Genomic DNA, 6,398 nt, shown 5'->3' on the forward strand with positions numbered 1-6,398 from the left:
TTTCACTTTATCAGTTTCCCTTCCAGGTGCTTTAGCAAACTTTTTCAAGGAGGTAAGCTAGGGTAATCTTAGAGATCACCTTCTTTGTTTTGTTCCCTCAGGAATCACACTTCTGCACTATTTAACATCCAATGGCTAAGAACTATTTTCTCTAGCACAGATTTTTAGTTGTTTTAGTCATTAAGGTATGTGTGGTTCCTCTTAATTCCTATTGGTCAGAGAAGAGGTCTATGCCATGGATTTTCAAAATATAGCACAATTTAGCTATTCAACCAGGATCATCTGACAGATGAAATCTTATTTTATATTGGCTCTGTTGGCAAAGCTATTGTCTCTTCTCCAGGTTGTGACCTTACATATATTTATCTTTACTTCTTAGAAAAAGATAAGATACACAAAATGTGTGACATCCCTAAAATATGCAGTAGATGACACAAATAGGTTTTCAACCTCAAAGTGTATGAGATTTAGAATTTCTTATTTCACCCTTCGGTTATAATCCCATTCTACATAATTGGTGGCACATGGTGGTAAATGTAAGTGCTCCCTTTAAATAGAAAAACTAACCATAGCTACTTTGAAAGTGCAATGGAATTGACCCCGTTGATAGATTCAGCTCAACAAGTTCAAAGGCCACCTGACAAAGAAAAGTTTCCTCTTGACTTAAGAAATCTCTTTCTCAGCCTGGGATTTTCTGTGTAAAAATTGAGTTTATCTTAAGAGCTTTAGCTCGAAAGAAAAAACAAACAAAAATCAATCTTGTCTTTGGTTAAAATATATCCATAAATTTCCCTATCACTTTCCTCTGCTTGCTGCTTTCTTTTGTTTAATCCTTTGTAATTATCTCTTCTGAATAGTCAGGTGATTTTGATCATTACTGTTATAATTCATCACCATGTGAAAGGCTTTAAACAATTTTTCTGATTAACAATGTTGGGATAGTTTCAGGTGAACAGCTAAGGGACCCAACCACACATATCAGTCCAGTTCATTTGCTCAGTTGTGTCTGGCTGTTTGTGACCCCATGGACTGCAGCACGCCTGACTCCCCTGTCCATCACCAACTCCTGGAGCTTGTTCAAACTCATGTCCATTGAGTCAGTGATGCCATCCAACCATCTTATCCTCTGTCAACCCCTTCTATACCTGCCTCTAATGTTTCCCAGCATCAGGGTCTTTTCCAGTGAGTCAATTCTTCACATCAGGTGGCCAAAGTATTAGAGCTTCAGCATCAGTCCTTCCAGTGAATATTCATTGATTTTGATCTCCTTGCAGTCCAACGGACTCTCAAGAGTCTTCTCCAACACCACAGTTCAAAAGCATCAATTCTTTGGCACTCATCTTTCTTTATAATCCAACTCTTACATCCATACTACTTGGAAAAACCATAGCTTAACTAGGTGGACCTTTCCATTCTCCCCCAACTCCTTATCCAGGCTGCCTAATACCACTGAGCAGAGTTCCCTGTGTTATATAGTAGGTCCTTTTTGGTTATCCATTTAAATATAATAGTATATACATATCAATCCCCAATTCCATAACTATCCCTCCCTCACCCTCATCTTTCAGGCCTTTTAATTTTAAGCTCTTTGAAGTATTTGGGGAGAATTGAGGTTGGACACAAAAGAAGCTGCCATGAAGCTTCAGAAAGTAAAACATGGAAAAATGATTCTGAGCATAAATTTCAGTAGCATTTATTTACCCCTGTACCTCTCTATGGCTAATTAATCAGCATTAAAAACCAGCAACTGACAAATACCTAAACTCTCTGGTCTGGGCACATACTACGGTTGTGATGGCTCTTAACTGTTTGCATGTTGGTGAAATATTGTGGTTGGTGGAAACAAATCACTGTAATAGAATATTTAAGACTGTGCTGTGAATTTTTGTTTTCTGCTGAGGTCCTACAGAAATGTGTCCTTCTAGACTCTTTCCAGGGTTTACAGAAGGTAGAGTGATGGATTACGGTAATTGTTAGTTACATTTTCCTTTTTGTTTGTTTATTCTTACTCCCTACTGAGCACTTCCATGTATAAGTTTCTTCTATTCATTGCCCCTGTCTTTGCTGTGCACAATAGGGTGGTAGGTACTAGATATACATTGGTAAATAGTTGTTAAATGAAATAGCTGAATATACTTCACTCAATAGATTGTTTAGTCTGGTTGATTTGGATGTGAAATATGTAGTTCTAAAATTCATTCCTTTATACTTTTGTGTATCTATGAATATATTTCAGGACAAGATTGTTTTTAATGTATGTAAATTTTTTTAACTTTTTTTTCTGGGCACTAAGTTTATGACTGTACTAAATTTAGTGGCTCTTTTACCCTAAATATTAAGGAGTTAGTTTAAATAACCTGAAGTCTGGCACTTTTGTTAGTAGTCCAAATTTTTTATTGTTCAAATTTCAGTATTGTCCTGTATCTTTGCTTCATGATATCTGATAGTAATTATATGAAAAGATTATCTCGAGATATATTTTCATAGAAGAAAACTCTTTAGGTTGTCTTTCTCCAACATCGATAATTGCTGTCCTACTATGGTGACCCCTTTTCCTGAAAATAAAAGTGAAAAGTTGTGTCTGTGCTATTGTTGATCCACTGGGAATGTATTAGAAACACCTCTTAAACATAAGTAATAGATTTTTGCCAAGTTAGAAAAGTTTTATCCACTTCAAAGAATTCAGGCTCAGGCAACAGTGGGAGTAATATTTGGATCTATAATAGCATCTCATGGGGCTGTTTTTCTGAATCATCCTAGCATCTGCACAGATATTCAATCCATATCGATAAGAATCAGATTAGGGATTGCCGGCACCTGGATTCGTACTGGTGACTAATAAGGTGAAAAATATAGCTTTTTCCATCAATTTAATAGAAACCATTTCTGCTAGTTTTGAGCAGAATGTCTAGAGTTTGGGGAATTTATCCAATTTGGGGAATAACACATTTGCAGCAGTTTGTTGTGATTGCTTATCTGGCTGAGGAAGGTAATGCCATTGAAATAAGCTTTAAATACCTTGCAGAATGAATACATCCATAACCTATGCAGGTATTTCTAGCATGGGGTGAGTTGTCAGAAACAGAAAAATAAAGTGGATAGAGGGATATGATAGGACTGTGTTCCAAAGAGGAGATGCTGTAGATAGCTCCATATGAGAACACTCTTTTCTGATGACTGGGTATAGGAAAGCAAGTGAAGAAAAGCTAACCGCAGCAAAGATTAGAGCACAGTGAGAAGTGACATTGTGAGATGGGTAAACTTTCTGGTGAAGTGGTGAAATGGGTAAACTGAATTCTGAGATGGAACATCAGACTACCATTTTTATAGCCTAAAATTTCATTATTGACAATTTTGTGCAGCTCCGCACAACGTTAGTGTTGTGTAGCAGAAATAATGAGGGCAAGCGGCAAGAGTTGAGACCGAAGAGATTAGAAGGCACTGAAAACACAGCCTGGAAGCCACGTGGGATGAATGAATTTCACAGCTGTTCTGAATGACTCAAAGTGTCAAGTATGAATACTTCCTATTAATATAGAAAAGTAACATTTAAGGTATTGTTAGAAGGAATGCTGTATTTTCCCACCTTATTAGCAACTTACTCATCTTTTCCTTATTTCACCATGCCCACTCTGCATGAAGAAATTTGCCAAATAAGAAGACTGTGACAGCATTTTATCTCTGCTTCTCTATGGGATGTGAGTCCAGATAATAGTATGTATGTGCATCTGTGTGTGTTAGATAGAGCAGGCAGTGTGGTGTGATGATTCTTTATTTTTATACTTTATACACCTTCACAGTGAAGTGGAGATGGTATTTAGTTCTCTTGATTTGTAACCTATCCAGAGTTTTTGCCCAGATCATAGGTCACCAGGCTGCGGCAAGCCTTGCCACTTACTTTGTGACACATTATTCTATTGATTTAATTCAGTGATACTGTTTTACCCATACATACAGATTATGTGTGTGCATATGTGTGTGTGTGTGTGTATGTTTTATTATAGAAGTATGTGAATAAATGCTGTGCTATTGGATAAAAATGATTTTCTTCTTCCTGTTCTCATTTCCTTTGGCTCATAATAATTTCCAGAATATAGGCAAGATTTAAAAGATGAGAAAAGCTGATCCTTAGTAAACGAGGGGCTCTCCATAGAGCTCAGAGAAAATCGGCACCACAATTAAATGAGAATCTGAGGGGACTGAAATCCAAGACTGTAGGATATCAAGGAGAGAGTTGAAAGGATATTGGCAGCCAACGTTTCAATGATATTTTAATAAATGTTGTTAACTCTGTGCATTTAAAGTCAGCTGGAGACTCTCTTTTTGAGGTTTGTTTATGAGCTTTCCTGGGCCTGAATGAGAAATATCTTTGTTCTGTTTATATTACTATCATGAATGTTGATTTTTGGGGCAATTTTCTGAGTACATCAAACTAAACAGGCATTTTAAATGTATTATTTGAAAATTTTGTCTGGTTATGCATCACTTCAGCATGTAGCAGTATCCTGTGACACATGCCAACCCTATATGACAAGCAGCATGAAAAATAGATTTGAAATCTGGAAAAAATAAATGCAAGAATCAATGACTCCTGGTGGCTGCAATGAACTGTGTACTCCATGCTTGACAATTTCATGTTTTATGCAGAAAGAAAAACACTTGGGAGAAGGCATTAGGAAGTCTAGACTAAAGCCACTTGCAATCAATGAAACAAAAGAAGTATAAGTATGTGAAAAACGTGATCACATATTATTTCCCAGGGATTTTGGGTGCTATGTATGTCAGTATCCCCAAAAGGGAGGGACTCTATTTTTTTCCTTAGGAATTTTATAGGTTTATATAGCTCTTGAATGTATCTGTTTCTGGTAAACTCACTGTAAGAAAATATCAAGAAAGAAAAATTATAGACCAAGATGTTCCTTGGTAAAAGTGGAAATAGGAGAATTTTAAATTTTATTTACCCTAAACCCTTGATCTGTCCTTCAGCTATGATGCCATTCCTGGCACTTATTCTCACCTACAGATGACGATTCTTCCTGAAGCACTGACTGAACATAAAGACATCCACTCCTTGATAGGAACATGGGATATTGTCCACTTAAGGGTGCCTACTTTAGTGGATTCCTGAATATAGGGGTGTTTTCATAACTCCAAAGAGCAAAGAACAGTGGAATGGAATAGAGTTCAGATTAAACTGGATTTAATTTCCAGTTCTACCACTATAAAATTGCATATCAATGGTAAAATGTGTTTATTCTCTTTGAGACACAGCTTCTTCATTTGTAAATATTGGATGACTTTCCTTTCTTATTTAATATAAGCCTTAAATGAGATCACTTGTAAAAAGAACTTCTAGTATGGTGCCCAACATATAGTCAGCATTCAAAATGTGACTTCCTTTCCATTCTTTAATTTTCCATGAGATATATGCGGCAGTATTAATCACTAGACAAGACAAAACTGTGCCTAGTATCTATTAAAATTAGACACTGGGTCCAGTGGTTTCTAATAGCAGCATTATTTCAGCAGTACCTGGAAAGTAGCAGACCCTTAATAGGTGCTTGTATACTGAATGGTGTGTAGGTGAGCATGTGCTAATGGTAATGCCATGGTAAAGCTATAAGTAAGTAAAGTCACTCAGTCATGTCCGACTCTTTGTGACCCCGTGGACTGCAGCCCACCAGGCTCCTCAGTCCATGGGATTCTCCAGGCAAGAATACTGGAGTGGGTTGCCTTTTCCTTCTCCAGGGGATCTTCCCGACCCAGGGATCGAACCTGGGTCTCCCGCATTGGAGGCAGACGCTTTAACCTCTGAGCCACCAGGGAAGATGTTAAAGCTATAGTCACATGATTACTGATGCGAGCTCATCCCCTCACAATCATGTTTACCAAAATGAGAAATGCTATTCCTTTGCTCAAAGAACATACAAATACACTAGCACTCTATTAACATGAGAAGAAATGGGACACTTAATTCTTTTGTGACCAATTCACTTTTTTATTTTATCAAGAAAAATAGGTAAAATTAATGATACATTATAATGAACATCTGTTGCTGTTGTTCAGTTTCTAAGTTGTGTCTGATTCTTTGTGACTCCACAGACTCAAGCACTCCAAGCTACTCTGTCCTCCACTATTTGCTGGAGTTTGATCAAATCCATGTCCTTTGCATAGGTGATGTTGTCTAACCATCTCATCCTCTGCTGCCCCGTTTTCCTTTTGCCTTCAATCTTTCCTAGCATCAGGGTCTTTCCCAATGAGGCAGTTCTTAGCATCAGGTAACCAAAGTATTGGAGCTGTAGCTTCAGTATCAGTACTTCCAATAAATATTCAGAGTTGATTTCCTTTAGGATTGACTGCTTTGATCTCCTGAACATCCTAGAACCTGTTAAAATAGA

At 37.2% G+C, this 6,398-nt stretch overlaps 1 non-coding gene across 1 annotated transcript; it reads right to left on the reverse strand.

Annotated features, from left to right (window-relative positions):
* Positions 1-5,754: 5,754 nt before the first annotated feature.
* Positions 5,755-5,826, reverse strand: TRNAW-CCA. The gene has a single exon. It is a non-coding gene; the product is annotated as a tRNA-Trp (tRNA).
* Between the last annotated feature and the right edge of the window lie 572 nt (positions 5,827-6,398).

Source organism: Oryx dammah, unplaced genomic scaffold (genome assembly GCF_014754425.2).
Source record: "Oryx dammah isolate SB20612 unplaced genomic scaffold, SCBI_Odam_1.1 HiC_scaffold_2, whole genome shotgun sequence".
NCBI classification, from domain to species: Eukaryota; Metazoa; Chordata; class Mammalia; order Artiodactyla; family Bovidae; genus Oryx; species Oryx dammah.